At 41.4% G+C, this 17,137-nt stretch overlaps 1 protein-coding gene across 47 annotated transcripts in view; it reads left to right on the forward strand.

Annotated features, from left to right (window-relative positions):
• Positions 1–720: 720 nt before the first annotated feature.
• Positions 721–17,137, forward strand: part of LOC119481487 (receptor-type tyrosine-protein phosphatase delta-like) — a 399,777-nt gene continuing 383,360 nt past the window's right edge. For 32 of the 47 annotated variants that reach the window (XM_037758448.1, XM_037758464.1, XM_037758458.1 and 29 more), the window contains exons 1-3: positions 721–881; positions 1,067–1,185; positions 1,336–1,371. The gene's annotated coding sequence lies outside the window, so the exon portion shown is untranslated. The remainder of the gene's footprint in view (positions 882–1,066; positions 1,186–1,335; positions 1,372–17,137) is intronic. The other 15 variants (XM_037758476.1, XM_037758482.1, XM_037758477.1 and 12 more) reach the window with 1 other exon arrangement.

A 17,137-nucleotide genomic window follows, 5' to 3' on the forward strand; every position in this document is an offset into this window, starting at 1 on the left:
GATAATTTCATATCTTGATAACGACAAACATCACAATATAGCATGTTTTCTCGTAATTCAATAAATACATAAATAGTCTATATGAAATGACCACATGGTAAAGCCTATTTTTGTTTTACTTATTTTCTAAATTGTATTTCCAGTGTGAATTAAACACACAGTATGTTTTATTAAATTGAATTTTTTTAAAGAACTTGAGTGCATAATGAACATTGGAAGAAGAAATTATAGAGAAAAAAATAAATAAATATAGGCCTAGCCTATATCGCAATAGAAATGATATAAGCCCTAAAGTAGAGTATTGAGTGAATGTAATTAGTTACATTCCACCACTTTATGATCTAGGCTGTAGGGGCTATATGTGAGCTGCCATTCAGAATCACCAATGTGCAAGCTGCCAGGTACACACAGTAATACATAATAATAATAATACAGATGATATTTTTAAACACTAATATTCAAATTGTTTTAAGAGATTCTAATGGAGATGTCTGCCTGCAGCCCCTCTTTAATCCGGCTGTTAAATTGGGCATGGTGGGAGATGTGCTGTCCCAGTGTGAGCTGCCCCTCTAGAGCTGGCCATCAAGCGGCTGGCCAGTGAAGTGCAGCTCTGAGCGCAGCATCCTGCCATCCACCGGTCGGTCTCTTCCTCTCCATCCCTCCCTCCCTCTCCTCTCCTCTCTCTCCAGCCGTCGCCGGGAGCACTGACTGAGAGTGTGTGTGTGTATGTGTGTGTGTGTGTGTGTGTGTGTGCGCTGGTATAATCTGACAGCACGCTGGGGCTGCGTTTCCTAAGAAAAGCTCTCAGCTCTCTCTCTCAGTTTTCTGCCCGTCTTATTGCCGCTCTCATTGTCTTTTGTCGACAGTGATAAAGAGAGCAGGTATATATACCATCTGTCCATTCCGACAATTTATTACGAGTTTTTTGTTTGCTGCTCTTCACAGATGTTATGTCAACACTTTTTGGGTGGTGGTGGTGGTGGTGGTGGTGAGGGATGGATGGATGGGGGGACTCCCGGTTCTAATGGAATTTGTTGTGGCTGTTTTGGTCTCTTCTCTCTTTCAGTTTGAACCGCGGGCCTGTTTTTGGAATAAGAAAAAAGCATTGCTGTTTTCTGACTTTGAGAGAAGAAAGAAGAAGGGACTCCTCTGTTATTTCCTAAGGAATTTACGCGGACAGCTCCGGTGAGTGGACGTTTTTGCTATAATAATAATAAAAAAAAAAAAAAAAAAAGCTTCACGATTTAGAATGCATGCAGCTATTTAGAGTTGATTTGAAATGGAAAAAAAAAAATCAATCCTTCATTTTTGCCATTCTTCTATTTTTAATTCCAGTTACCGGGGCTTTGCATTCTACCGCCTGGGTATATAGTAAGTAGTATAGACTTTTTTTTCTGCATCTATTTAAAGCTGCTCTTTTTTTTTTCTTTATGTGTTGGAATTAAGTGTCGTTTTTTTTTTTTTTTTTTTGGTGTTTCTGCTCCAAGTTATGTGTCGTGCCTCTGATGGTGAGTGAGTAGGGAGCCTGCAGGAGCGCAGCTTTTTTTGCATATCTGTGAAGCTGCGTTATGGATAATGTGGCGCGCAGGTCTGCTGCTCACCGTTCAGCTCCAGATATTTACACATTCTGTTTTTATCGTCATCATTTTCCAACACAGCCATGTTTGCTTCACCCAAAAAAACGGTGCTCTGCCCTCCTCTACCTTTTCAGATATATATATAGAGAAGGATGCACACGCACTAAGCAACCGTTTCTGGGGATATTCTGTGCGTTATAGTTTGTGTGGGACGTTGCTGAGGAAAGTTTGCGTAAAATGTTTTGGTCCTGGAGATTTGAATGTCTTTGTGCGCGTGCGTGCGCGAGCGTGCGTGCCCAAGTGCTCCTGACTCAGGTGATGGAGACGGTGGGTGGGCTGTGACTCACTCGGTTTACCCGTTTTGCTGCTGTTATCTGACAGGCTTTTGATGTCAGATTTCACTGGTGATTGACAGCTGCTCATGCGCAGTAGAGTGTCAGCAGAGGACCATGTTTTTTTTTTTTCCCTCCCCTCTTCTCCATCTCCATCACTGCCACATGCTATATTTGGAAGTTACCAAAACACAACCCCCTTCATCTGGTGTTAAAGAGTGTTTGTCAGAATACTAAACTGACAAGTGATTCATATATATAGCCAATTACCCACTGATTTGCAAACCCGAGAGGGGGGAGAAAGAAAAGCCTCTAGATAATGAACTGAAAAGTTGTGTGTGTGCCTCGGCATTTTGTGGCAAGCCGAGTCGAGGAGGATGCAACTGCAAATGAGGGCAAGGACAGCTCCGTGCAGCCGGGGAAATGTGTCTCATCCCTGGCTGGAGGAGAGTGACAGAAGGCTAAGTGAGCATGGCCATCGAGGAGAGGTAATAGCATTACGGTCTGCCAGTCAGGAGGCAGTGCAAGAGATAGGCTGCTGTTGCATTTCAGGAACTAAATGGGAAGCACGCAAGGACAGGAAACTATGACATGAGGGCAAATTAACACCCAGGAACACCCTCACATAGCTCAGTAGTACACTGGAGCTAGTTTTTATGATAATAATCATTGTGGGTCAATATGAAGTTGTGTTGTGCTGTGATTATGGATTTAGCATTGCTTCACTAATGTCGCCTTGGGGTTAGAGATTTGCTGATGCTGAGCTTATTAGGCATGACTTCCTACCTACCTTTATCTATCTATCTATCTATCTATATCTATCTATCTATCTGTCTATCTATCTATCTATGATTGTGTGTTTCTTTCTTAAATTGCAAGGCACTATGGGATATAGAAACCCCATAGTGCTTCATAGAAAATCTGATTGTGTACCTATGATACACAACGAATACATAAATATAATACTGCCAGCACCGATGTGAAAATAAACAAGTCCAGCAGGAACACCAGCAGGAGACAAATAAACATCCTCCTCCTTTTTCTTTTTTTTTTTTGAAAGTACTATTGCTTGCGCAACAAATTGCAACATGACAACATGTTGAAATACAGCAGTCCTTTAGGGTAGTTATCCCTGTGTGTAAAGACACTTTTGAGCACAGCAGTGGATTCGAATCGTTTCCTGTCAGGCAGTGGATTTCTTGCAAAGCTTTCAAGGATTAGTCCCAGGTAAGAACGTCCCCTGCCATCTTTTTTTTTTACCCAGCAGCGCGCCCATTTTTACAAACTGGCAACATTTGTGCAATTTTCCTTTGTCTTCCCTTTGAGTGATGCTCCCAAAACGACTCGCCCGGCCCGCATCAATCACCGCTGGATGGGATTTGAGCAACAGCTAGAAGTAGTATGCGGGAGGGGGGTGCACACACTCCTCCACAGTGACCCGCCAGCTAGATAGCCGCATTTCTGCAAATCTTTTTCTCCCATTAATTATGCTTTAACAGCGGTTGCTCTAGTGGCTGCTGTGTTGACAACACACCCACTTTTTCCTCTGCTTGCTGCACCTCCCTGGAGAGAAACAGGAGTAAGCTGTAATTATGGTTTATAAACTTCATCCAGGTGACATAATCGGGGCATGGCTGAGATGGCAAGGGGCTGTCATAACAGCTGCTAATGAATTTATAGCTGCTTTTTCTTTCTTTTGCATTGCATATTCCTCTCTTACCGTATAGATACATGTTCTCCGGATGTTGCACAATGCATACACGTTATCCTTGTTGAAACTGCAGTCACTATATAATGATTTATAAGGAATACAGTATGAGAAGAGAGCAAATATTCACCAATTCCTAGCGATACACCTGTGTAAGAGCAGTGGCTGTATTATCCCTGTGTTTTTACTGTGAGGTACACCTTGATTGCGGTCCAAGGCTTGGCAAGCCGCATAGCTGACTCCCAGGGGCCGTTTTATAATGAGGATGCGCTGTCAGATAATTAGATACACCTGACGCAGGCGTTTTCAGGAAATTTTGATTCATCCCAAAATAAAATGTCTGCGCCTGCCAACATGAAAGCTGAATAAAAAGAAAATATCCCGCTGTCACATTGCCTCTCCGCTCATGGTGGCAATGTTTTATTTATTTATCCACATCTTAATGCTCTTGGATGAGGCGGGCGTCATTTTTTTTGTGCTAGCTGATGCATTAGTTGCCAAAGTTTCTCATCCCATGCAGCCGAGCATGGCGCAGGATACCATGCTATTCTGCTTCTAAGAGAGTGGTATCGCAATACATAGCACTCCTCAGAAAGCTGCCTAAACATGCATGTTGCGTAATAGTAGGTGTTGCCAGTCACGTGTCAATAGCACAGGTGTGTATTTATCTTCCTTTTGTGCTTCCTTCATGATATTTCAATGCAGAAATTAAATGTTTAATTTGGTGGACGCACATATGCAACTCACCAGCCTTGTCATGCAAATACTATATACAGCAAGCGATACATTATTAACTGAATTCACAGCCATACCCACACGCACGGAAACACAATCTTAAAAATTAGAATGTATTTTTCTTCGCTGTTGATTAGAAAATGCCGCGTGAGATGAAACCCTCTCACCTGTGCTGTTTATTTATCAGGCACACATGGCTCCGGTCATAAATCAGACTCTCATTAAGTTGTTTAACAACAACTTTTGCCTTCTGCAGGAGACATCGGCGCTATTAAGCCTGATGTATGCGATACAGTCGGAAGGTGAACCATCGCAGGCTGCTCATGTTATGTAATTAAGACACAGATGTTCAGGATATAGTAACTGCAGTATACAAGCATGTGACACAGCAGATATGTACTTTTAGTCACCTGATAGCTGAGTATCGACACCACTAAGTCTTTCTACGGGTTAGAGGTGAATCAACAGTAAGCCTTAATAAATATATGCAAGTTGACGTAGTAATAAGTAAACATTTTTTATTTTTTTTTATGTAGCAACTTAAAGCGAGACAGTGTATACATGCACTATTATTCCAAATATGATAATATTCCAAATTTGAGACGGGTCATGTAAACAGCATATTCCATTTTGATATTCTGAATTAGGCCTTATTCCAAATGGAGCATTTTCCGATTAAGACATGTGAGATATGCCGATATTATTCGGGTTTTAGGAGCATTCTTTGGACATGTATACAGCACATTCGGAATATGCGTCTCAATTGTTTTTTTTTATGGCAAATTGCAACACACCCAGTCCCACGGCCTCTTGTCTGTTGACGGCCAGCTCTGTGCGTTAAAACCCATGAATTGGGAAACTCTCGCAAGATGGTTAAGGTTCGGCATTGATCTCGAATAGTTAAGGTTAGGATAGGTCGTCGGGCAGCGAGTCCCGCGAGAGTGTTTGCAAATTTTGCCAGATTCCGCAATTTGCAAGTTACCTTATAGGCACGACTGCTGTACACAAACCAACTAGCCAACAGTTTGCAGAGATGCATGCCCAAAAGAAAAGCCCACATTTTTATTCAGAAGGAGGAACACACCTACATTTAAACATTATATAAAAGACTTTAGCTGCCAACAGGTTTTTGGTGGTGGTCAAAGGAATGAAAAAGGGAGGCTGTGTTCTCCATCGGTTACGTTAATCGGAGTGTGAACAGCTAGATATGAAAGGGAATATTAGTAAAATATTTATTTTCATTAGCCATGTAAACAGCTTAGTAGGAATATTGCCTTTTCAGAATAAGGGCAAAACTGGAATATTTTGTGCATATAAACATAGGCAATCAAATTTTTGCTAAACTGTAACTAAGTTATGGAATTATGGTGAATGTTAAAATATAGCGTAACTTTATGCCAGGAAGAAAAAGGGTAATAAAGTCAGTGAATTGACGCAGTATTGTTACACAGTGATTACAAGCTAAGGTTTGCTAACATCACACACTAACGTTACCCACCATAAGCTTTCATTCGTAAGAGAAATAAACTGTTATTTTTTCTTTCAAAAGTTATATAGTTTTGATTTAAAGCTAGGGTCGCTAAGGTTGAGAAACTAGCAAGAGTAAGCTAGATTTTAAAATTATCCAAACGAAAAAAACTAAGTCCAGTGTTGCTCCACAGAAAGTAGCGAGCAGCACTAGCTCCAAAAGTCCCTAAATCTAGCGAGATAGTCGCCATGTCGGCAACACTGACAGTCCGTCCCTTCAGGCCTTACCTCCAAAGCCACTCCCCCAAAATTATCATTACGAACATAAAAATATAATGAACAAGTTTACAACAAACCTATTTGTTTACTATATCAAAAATATATTTAGATATCAGGATGAAAATAGAAAGAGAGAGAGAGAGAGAGAGAGAGAGAGAGAAAGAGAAAGAGAAAGAGAGAGAGAGATAGAGATAGAGATAGAAAGAGAGAGAGAGAGAGAGAGAGAGAGAGCTTTATGAATTCTCCTCATGAATAACATCTACGGTAGAGCTAGACTTCAGCAGCTGCATTAATGTACACTAGAGTACATGTCTGGCAGCAAATATGATGTCAGCTTGATCACATCATTTGATGTGGAGCATATCGTCAAATGTCAACAAGGTTTCCTGGCCCTTCTCGCACCACTGGCGACAAAAGAAATGCAGCCATAAGCAAGTGTCACAATATTTCATGATTGGCAATTGTGTGGTTTAAATTGCCGTCGGTTTCTAACTCTGTGCAGTATTCAAAGCAATACTGCTGGGCCAATGCAATAATATTTGACCTATTCAAATGAAATCCTGTAATATTTAAATATGTCGCTATGACATTTGAATGAATAACAGGATGTTGGTCTGTTGTGCAGTAGCCTTGCTGGATGTATTGTACATTAGCAGGGATGGTCGTTGTTGAAGTTCTATCAGTGAGATATTGTTGATTTCATTAGCTTTTGTTTGGCTGTCTGTACCTTGAAGCCATTACAAAGTGACCCAAAAGTATGTCTGTGCTCTATAATACTCTATTATTCCCTCCTAACCTAACTTCACTCTCACGGCAGCAGGAGTTGTAACCCAGGCTCAGCGATGCATGATTTGAAATTCATCTCAGCGGCGAAGGCTGTGCGGGATGTTTCCCTTCTCTGCTTCACTTACTGTATTGTTATTATTGCCTAAAGAAAACCTGCATCCGTATTGTGCAGTTGAACTTGGAGAAAAAAACCCACAAAAGGCAATGTTGCTTTCTCTCTGCTCTAACATGACAGGAACTCACAAAACTGATGGATACAGACAAAAGACAAAGACAAGAGGAGAATGTTATGAAGATGCTGCCCCGAGTCAGAATCCCTGCCTGAACTAATAGCTATATGTACACTGGGCTGGACACAATATCATGAACATCTGCACAGTAGGATACATTCCACTGCAGCAGCAACATTAACTAAAGCTTTACATTTTTTATAAAGCTTAGTGACACACTCAAGCAAATATAAATATTCATTAGCTACAAAAGTGCAGTTCTGTTACATGAGACTGCAGTAGGCTGTACAGGCACTCATGATATCTTCTATCCTCTATCCTCCCTTTGCATGGTAACACCATAGACTGTAAGAAGTAGACAAAGTCACGCAATGTCATCCATTGGTTTATGGACTACTGTTTTGAAGCCTTGAGTTCGGCATTTCGGCTGTCCCCATCTTGGTTTTTGGTCAACACCATCTTGGTTTTCGGTCGTCGACATTTTGGTTTTTGGTCGTCAACATCTTGGCTTTTTGCAACCAGAAGTGACACAAGTGGGTGGAGCTAAGTACAACCGAACGCCAAGTATGACATTTTTAGACGACCAAAATGTTACAATTAACAAAAACACACTGTGAAAGGGTTAAAGTTCTAAGACGAAAACACAGACAACGCAGACCGAACAACGCCGTGGTAGCGACCTGTCAATCACAAGGTAGCCATGCCCTAAAGCATGCCCTGCTTTATGGTTTATTTGACTCTAAATGGGACCATAATATAGTAAATGAACATCAGGCTGTATTGAAGAAGACTTGAAACTAGCGATTGAGACCATAAACTCATGCTTACAATGTTTACTGAGGTAATAAATCAAGTGAGAAGTAGGGCCATTTTCTCATAGACTAGAAGTCTTCTATACAATTAGACTTCATTTTGCAACCAAAGGAGTCACCCCCTGCTGGCTATTAGAAATAATGCATGTCTTAAGTATACTTCCGCATTGGCTTCACTTTTCAGAACCAGAGGTTGCTGCCTGGGTAGCTTACTGGTAGTTCTTTTGATGTGATAGGTGCTAGCTTAGATAATGACTTGTTCCTAAAGAGCAAATGCCAACGGTGATTTTACAACCTGACCTTTTTGTAAGCCACATGTACTGCACACCATGGTGTGGATTTTCTTGACATGCTTTTGCTGTGGTGTTCCTCAGCTATCTGGCTACCCTGAAAGATTTAAGAGGGCACTGGTATGTTGAGTGTTGGCATTCTAGTCTACTGGGACACGGAGGCAAAGACGAAAACAGAAAGGAATAATGCAGGCGAGCTGGAGCCAGGGTACTCTGCACAGTTCGATGCTGCTGCCTCTAACCGACATGAACAAGAGAAATCAATTAGACCTACTCGGTTGCTATCCAAGGGACTTCCACCATGGGAAAGGGTAGAGCGAATCAAAGCGGTTGGGGAAGAAAAAACAAAGTAGCAGAAGAGGAAAGTGAACTCGAATGGCAGTTTGTTGTATGCTTTGTCAGATCAGCCGCCTCTGACCTCAAGATAACATTCATTCTCTTTCTTCATCTCAAGCATGCTTATAATTCCAGACACTTTCCCATCTCTTTTCTCTTAACAGTGATGCAAAGCTGTCTCTCTTACTGTCCTTTCAGGTCAGTAATGAGAAAAAAAAGGAAGGCTGGCAAAAATCTCCCTTACAAGAATATTTTTGATGAAGCCTTAGCTTAGTTTTACCTGCGGATGCAGCAGCTTTTAGATTCACACTATTATGTTTATATTCATACCTTAGAGCCATTCCAGCAGTCACTTGGAGGTCACTCTCAACAGCGTTTCTTTTCCACACCATAATGGGCGCCAGAGTTTTGTTTTGCTGAAAAGAAAAGAGCAAACAAGTTGGACCGTGAGGGAATTACAGTTTTAAAAGTTGTATTTAAACAGGGTTTAGTTTCAGAAAACTCTTTATTTGGCTTTATAGAAGAAAAAGCTCTAAAATCCCTCAAGATTAATAAACAATTCTTCACATTGAATATGAAATAGACCAACTATTGTGGTAGGATCAGAGAGGCTAGTATCCACAGCATATCATTTATTAATAGTATTTTACAGCCAGCTAAATCACAGTCTCGCTGTAATTTAAAATATATACGCAGTAAATCCTGCTTCCAAACTTGACTGGATAGACATTTAAATCTATACGTGGATTTCCCGAAGATCACAAGGAAAATTATTTTGTATAAGTGGCAGAGATGGTCGAAACAGACAAAGCAATTGGTGCTTTATGCATTTTTCATTGAGTGGAGCTGAGCTCTGTGCTGTAAATACTGAGGTTGAGAGTGCATAGCGTGGATTTCACAGGGCCCAAAGGCCTCATCGTCTTTGATCAGGCTGAAAGAGGACACTTTTAGATCAAGCCCTACCTCGGACATTTAAATCAAACCCCTGACAGGCTCATCGGCTCTAGGGCCGGGGAGATAGCCTGTAATCTCTACACATAGGGGAAAGTGGACACCCCTGAAAGTGTGCTACAGTCTATTATATTGTACATTTCGAAATCCTCCCTCTTTCCCTTGATGAATATCTAGCAGTTTGTGTGGTGAGTTATTCTACAGGGTGGAAATTCAATTTGACAAAGGCCTGTCTCGTGGAGTCTTTTAAATGGTTACGATCGCATAAAGTGTGCAGTGTAACAGACCTGGGAGGATTAATGAACAGGAATCCAGAACTTTTTTTTTGTCTGTACAGCTATTTATGAATAAATCTGCTATGGATGACACTGATAAATATTGTCCAGAAACCCCAACAGGTACTGCATTTAGCATAAAAAATATCATTAAAATCATAACATGGTAAACTGCAGCCCAACAGGCAACAACAGCTGTCAGTGTGTCAGTGTGCTGACTTGACTATGACTTGCCCCCAAAATTACATGTGATTATCATGAAGTAGGCATGTCGTGGGTACCCATAGAACCCATTTTTATTAACAAATATTGAGGTCAGAGGTCAAGGGACCCCTTTGAAAATGGTCATGCCAGTTTGTCCTCGCTGAAATGTAGCCAAATTCATAGCATTACTTAACCTTCTTCCCGACAAGCTACCGTAAGGTACCGTATGATTTTACTCTTGCTTTAAAATAGAGCCCACTACAACCTAAAAATCGCAAGTTTCCATAATGCATTAAATAAATTAATGGCATTTAAAGGAATTTGCGTAAACGCCTTATTATCACCTTAACTTTGACAGCCCTAGTAATAAAAAAAATAAATAAATAAAAAATGCGCAGATAAAGTAAGGAGCATTTTAACAGCACAAGCTTATGAAGTTGTGTTCCATCTATAATCCTGTGTGCAGTTCGCTCAATCCCCCGACAGAGCACACATGTAAACACAGCACTCCCCACCTCCCACTCAGCCCTGCTGTAGGTTTGGCTGTGGGTGCTCTGCAGATCCCTCGGCATCATGAGAGAATAACAATGAGGGTTTTGGGAGGGATCAGTTCCCCAGCACACAGCCATACTGGGTAGGGTTTATGTAAGACCCTGGCTTCCTGAGCTCTCTGCCAGTTTAAGATGACAAACAAATGGTACCAAGGAGCACCGCCTTGCCAAAAAAAGGGGGGATGCATCTCTTCATGCTATACCCCCGCTGCTTCATCCTCCCTTCACAAACACAAACACCCTCCTTCTGTTCAGCCTGGTTATGTGTCGTGGCTTGTGATACCGGGTCTCATGTGTATCCACGCAAGTTGATGTGTGTTTTCGCACCATTTGTTGGCTCAGCAGCACCGTCGCCCACTTTGAAGCCACCTCCTTCCCTCATCCTCCTCTTCCACCCTTTGTTTTCCCCTTCATATGTTCCAATGAAAGAAGGCTGGGATCTGTCAAAATCTATCCTTTCTTCTGTCTGGCTTGTCAACTTTTTTTTTAGGCGGGCTGCCACAGAAATTCACTCAGCCCTGACACCCCAGCGGTTCTTAAAATGTCAAAACAGGTAGAAGCTGAAGTGTTGTCTTTTCTTGATGATACAATCATCAGCATTTTCTGTTTTCACATCATGATGTGGCGTTTCTAACAACGTGATTCACGTCATAGCTATACTGCTTGTTGAGGATTATCTGTCATTAATTATTTGGTGTTATAAATAGAGCGAGGTTGGGCGCTCTGGTAGCTCACCTTACCGCAGCGACCCGGGTTCAAGTCTGGCCCAGGGCCCTTTGACTAATCCCCTCTCTCTCCCCTGCATTTCCTGTCTGTCTCTATCACTATCAAATAATGTAGAAATACAAAAAAAATAAAATAAATCACGATATTTTGCGTGGACATATTTGTATCGATACACAGACGTCAAGTATTCATCTTTTATTATACAAACTATTAACCGCTTAACAATTCGACAGCTCAGTCTTAAAGCTGGTATCATATGAAACTAGAAAAACCTAAGGAATCTATCGGTACCAACCATGTCATGTTAGCTTGTCTGGAAATAACGTTCCAAAGTTACACTAGATTCTGGCGAGGAAAAACTGGCATGGCCATTTTAAAAGGGGTCCCTTGACCTCTGACCTCAAGATATGTGAATGAAAACTCTGAGATGATTAGAGTGGAAACTGCATCTTATTAGATAAAACAGATGTTGACAAACTGCGTAATTTGCAGTTGAAAAAAGGTAATATATCACAATATATTTTATCGCAATATTCAGCAAAATGTTTAAAATATCATAGTGTGACTTCAAGGTCCAGTGTGTAGGATCTTGCGGTATGTAGCGGTGAGGCAAGGAGATTATAACCAACTGAAGCCTCTCCCGTGTGCCAAGCGTGTTGAAGAGCTACATTAGACGACGCAAAAACGAGAATGGCCCTCTCTAGAGCCATTTGGAGCAGAGCCAGTGCGCGGAGTGTTTGTGTAGGTGGGAAGTGAGTGGTGAAGCAAGACAGAGAGCGCGGCGATGACAGGAGTGAGTAGCGTTATTGACTGTTGCCTAAGCAGGAAAAGTTAACAGAGTTTAGTTTGTCCGTTCTGGGCTACTGTTGAAACATGGCGGACTCCGTGAAGAGGACCCACTCCTTACATAGATATAAACGGCTCATTCTAAAGTACCGAAAACACAACAACTCTTATTTTCAGGTGATTATACACTAAAGAAAGCATACTTATTAATATTAAATGCCCTAATTTCTATGGTTATTCCTACAAAAATCAAGTGTGCAAAAAAAGCAAAACAAGCACTATGATTTTTAACCTAACCAATTAAAAGTACCAGTCCAACTCCTGCTGAGACTCACTGCAACATAATGGGAACCAGCTACTGATAAGACAAGGCACACAATCCCTTGGTACCAGGTGTATTTTTAGAGGTAAAAGTGTCTAGCACACTGTGTGTCTAAATTTCGCAACAGAAGGCAAACAAGTCTGTGCTGTTGTAATTTGCTACATCTGGACTTTATTGGCTGGAAAAAAAAAATCAAGAGTGATAGATACTTAAATAAAAAAAACAACTTGTACTGGTTGAGTACCTAGATTAGAAGATCACGTCAAGTCAACAGATGCTGTTGAAAGTTGATTTTGGGAATATCCCAGAGGATAGAAAAGACACAACAAAGAACTGACATGAAGGAAAAGGGAGCTTCTCAATCATTCCCTTCCCCAGACACTACGACTTCTGACATGCAGCAGTCCAGCACAATGTCTCCCTGTATTCCTGCACAGCACAGAAATACACCATAGATAGCATTAGGATCCATTGAGTTGGGAGTAAGGGGAAAATCGATGTGAGGTGAAAATTAAATTTGGCTGAAAGAGCCTTTAGGCAGAGTGCAATTTGAAAACACATCTTTTATTTTCCCCTGGGCGTCTGATATGGGTGGACAGGAGATGGACGCTGGGTCTAACCACCATGGAAAAAGGCAGAGGTACGCTGTGAGGGGAAAGGGAAACACCTCATCTCGCTCCTAATGTGCCTCCCCTTTGATTGTCTAATTTGGTTAGGGCCTTGCGTCCGTTATCGGATCATATCAAAGGTCAGAGGCGTCCTGTAGACAAATCAATCTCCCCGTCTGAGGAGGCGCAGAGGAAGCATGGATTGAGGGAGAGTCGATCCATCTAGTGGGCCCAGAATGAAGGCGGGTGAGGAGCAAGAGAAGTGGGGGGGCAAGAAAAATAATGGCATCTGCTGCTCGGAGAGAAGTGGGCGAGGAAGGTGAGATTGAACTGTTGACTTGGGGAATGCGATATGCTCAGAGTGAAAAAGAGTTTACATTATTGCTGGCGAGATAAGAGCAATTCTTTGCGAAGATATGGCATATTACGGCCTACCTGACTATCGGATATATCTTCCAACTAGGCTGGACTTAACGATCCTGTAATTTTGTTCCAGAAACAATACAAGTTTGATTGCAGGAATCAAAACAATTGAAAGATATTCTATAATTCACATTTGACATTTTCATTAAAAAAGAACAGCTCTCTGGTGGTCAGCGGTTAGCTCTGTGTTCTAATAGGTGTGAAGATAATCCTGTGGCTGCCTCACATGCACGGCTTCCCACATTTAATTCAGTGTCCGTCATATAGTTAGAACAGGTTTACAATGCATCTGTTTTGTGCATATTACTGTCTAACTAGTGCATCACATACAGCAAGGTCGGTGCTGATACAATTACAGTAATTGATCAATTGAAAATTAATCAACAATTTGGAAAATCAATAAATAATTAAAATCATCAAGCAAATGTGCCAAAAGCTTGCTTGTTTCCGCTTTTCAAATGTGAGGATTTATAGCTTTTTAGTGTTTTATATATTATTTGTAAAATGAACATATTTGGGTTTTGGACAAAACAAGCAACTTAAAGGTGCCTCATGGAGTTTCTGTCTACATTTACTCAACAAAATGCATTGTGTGTGAGTCACGGAGGCATAACAAACATGTTTAATGCATCCACCTATTTGCAAAGCGATTTATTTTTTTGAAAAGTGTGAAACCTGCGTTGTTTACATCCATGTTTACTTGTTGGCAGTCTTCTTTGTCACTGCCTTTGTTGGCACATTGCTGCACTTCTTGGCACATTATCGCCACCTGTAGATCCGTGAAATTGTGTGAAACCATTGGCAGGAGTGTGAATCTCATCACTCGTGTGCTTGTGTCTGTGCATGAGAACAAACAACAGCTAACTCATAAACACATTACACAATAGCGATACTAGTGGTCAGAAACTCCACAGGGCACCTTTAATTTGTATTACCATTGCCAAGCAAAAGTAATGGTTTGACATGTGTAGCATCCTTTAGGCTGTAAGGAGACGACATGACAGCTCCCCAAAAGTGAAGCCAAAACATCTCAATTGCCACCTGGTGGCTGGTTGCAGTATCAGGTATGCAGGTCATAAATCTAGCCTCCGCCATATTAGTGGATGGGACATGGGCCAAACTAAAAAAAGCTCAAAGTGCATGTCAAATACATTTTTCCCAAAGACGATTTTAGGTCATTCTTATCACGCTGATGTATGTTCAAGTGTTAATTTTTCTGACAAACTGCGACCGCGTTCGGCTCGCGATTGGTTCGGGCGGGTGACCTCGATACCGTGGCTCCACCCCTCGATCACTACTGCACAGACTCTTACTCCAAATGACATCAAAAGCTCAAGATGGTAGCTCCTGTATCCAGGATAATTTGGCTTCACATCTGTACAGTGGGAGGAAGTGGAGACGCCTCGTCCATCTTTATATACAGTCGTTGTAGCCTATAAAATGCATTAGAATCAGACAGTTTTGTTTCCCAGTATTTTACATATTTTTCATATTGTTGTCTTAAGGCAGTTGCTCCATACAGATTATTTAAAGGGGACATATCATGCCCATTTTCAGATTTATACCTGTTTTTGGGGTTTCTACTTAAACATGTTTACATGCTTTAATGTTAAAAAAAACACTTTCTTTATCTAATACTGTCTGTCTGAATATACCCGTATTCACCTTCCATCTGAAACGCTCCGTTTTAGCGCCTGTCTCTTTAAGAAACCCTCTCGAAAAAGCTCAGTCTGGTCTGATTGGCTTGCGAGAAAGAGATTGTGCTTTTCTGATCTAGGGTTGTCTTATTTCAGTTTCAGCACTGAAAAAGTGAGTTTTGTATGATATGTACCCTTTAAACGACAATTGCAACCCAGTCTTTGCGTTTTAAGTGTTAAATCAAGTAATTTGAAGTTGTCACTTTGGGCTCTGGGAAAATAGTGATTGGCATTTGTTACTTTTTTCTGATATCATAGACTTAATGATTAATCAACAAAGCTTGTCAAAGTAATTGGTAATGAAAATAATCATTAGTTGAAGCCTCAGTCACAACGATGAGTGATGCGCTGCCTTTTGTGAAGTCCATTAAAGGTTGTTTATGAGAAACACTGCCGTCGTGAAACCACTATTTATCATACCTCGTCACACTGAATATTTTTAACCGATACTCCAGAGCTCTTTAGAACGCCCATTAACAAATAGTCATAATTAAAGCAACGGTGCATAAACACAGTAGTGGTGGGCAGCGGCGGGCAAAGTTTAGAGGTGATTATAAATCATCCACAGTTTAATGCCAACAAGATGTTTAATTTGGTATCCCTGAGTGCGTAATTAGTTCAATTAGCCTCGATCGTGCACGGAGAAGCACATGCAGAGTGGACCCAGGTCGCCCTCTGATCTGCCCGCATTAAAAGGCAAAAGTGTATTTCCTCCTGTAAGATTAAAATGCGCTGTGTAATAACTCACCAGAGCCTTCCCTCCAGACACCATTGCAACGGTTCAGTGTGAGATAATGTTTGCTCAAGCAACTCTCAATGAGATTCAGCGCCCCGGTGACACCATTACTCTAAGCTCATTGCCTAGTCAGGTTGGGTGGGTCTAAGTCGAAGCGCACAGGCGCCAGAACAGAGAGCACCTCTCGAGACAGATTACACGTCTGTGGACAAGCGAATAGGCTTGCACTTCACCTCTGCCTGAGACAAGCGGGTTATTATCTTTTGGTGTTTTCTTTTTTTTTCTCCACGCTCTTGCCAGTCATGTAATGCATCCAGGACAAGATGCTCGACTTGGCAGCCCGAGCAGGTGGACGACAAGGCGGCTTACACATTTCCGCTAATTGCAGGCAGTCAGTGAAACGTATCTGAAATGAAGATGATGGCACAAGCCTGCAGAGCAAGTCAAAGCAGCCTAGGCCCGAGCCAAAGTGTTTTAAATGGATTACACCAGTGTGTCATTGCGATTACACGCTCCTCGCAGGGACCGCGACAAGATGAATTGTATTTTATGGCTTTACAGCAGATCCTTTTTTTTCTTTCTTTTCTCCTCCAACTTGAATGCATTTCTCTCCCTCTCTCGACTATGTAGCGCGGTCTGACTGTGGGATTGTTTTTGCCTTTGAACTACCTCACAAACAGTTCATCTGCTACTTTTCCTTAAGGGGACATTTTCTGTTTATCTCAGAGTGGAGTGGCTGACTGAGAAACGTGCATACGTATACATTTCCATGCTTTGTAAATTATATTTCAGACTTGCTTTGGCTTGTTTTGTATGGCTGAAACGCAAGAACAGTTTACATCGTGCATCATTTCAAAAACATGCTCTTGGAAGTGAACCTCTAAGGGCTTCAGAAAATGATAAACAAAAAACATGCAGCAGTTTTCCCTCTATGCCTCTATAAGTCCAATCATTCACACCACGTTTAATAATGTCTTATCTTTCCCTTCCCTGTCACTATAACAAATCACTGCAGCCATGTCAGGTACGGGGCTAGGCATGTACAGCACAGCAACAATTCACCAACACCCCTTTTTACTTATATAAAATATGTATCATCTGTCATAAACCTCATTGATAAAAATGATTTAATAACAGTGTTCCAGGAGTCCCAACTTCATCTCTACACAAGATCAGTGGGAGGGGTGTGTGTGTGTATGTGTGTGAGCAGGCAGAGAGGGAGGTCATGTTTGCATGGAGTGCATTAAGTAGGAAAGGGCAGTGGGTTAAACTCGAGAACTCTGCCATGACCCAGAAGAACATATGT

Source organism: Sebastes umbrosus, chromosome 22, assembly GCF_015220745.1.
Source record: "Sebastes umbrosus isolate fSebUmb1 chromosome 22, fSebUmb1.pri, whole genome shotgun sequence".
Classification (NCBI taxonomy): Eukaryota; Metazoa; Chordata; class Actinopteri; order Perciformes; family Sebastidae; genus Sebastes; species Sebastes umbrosus.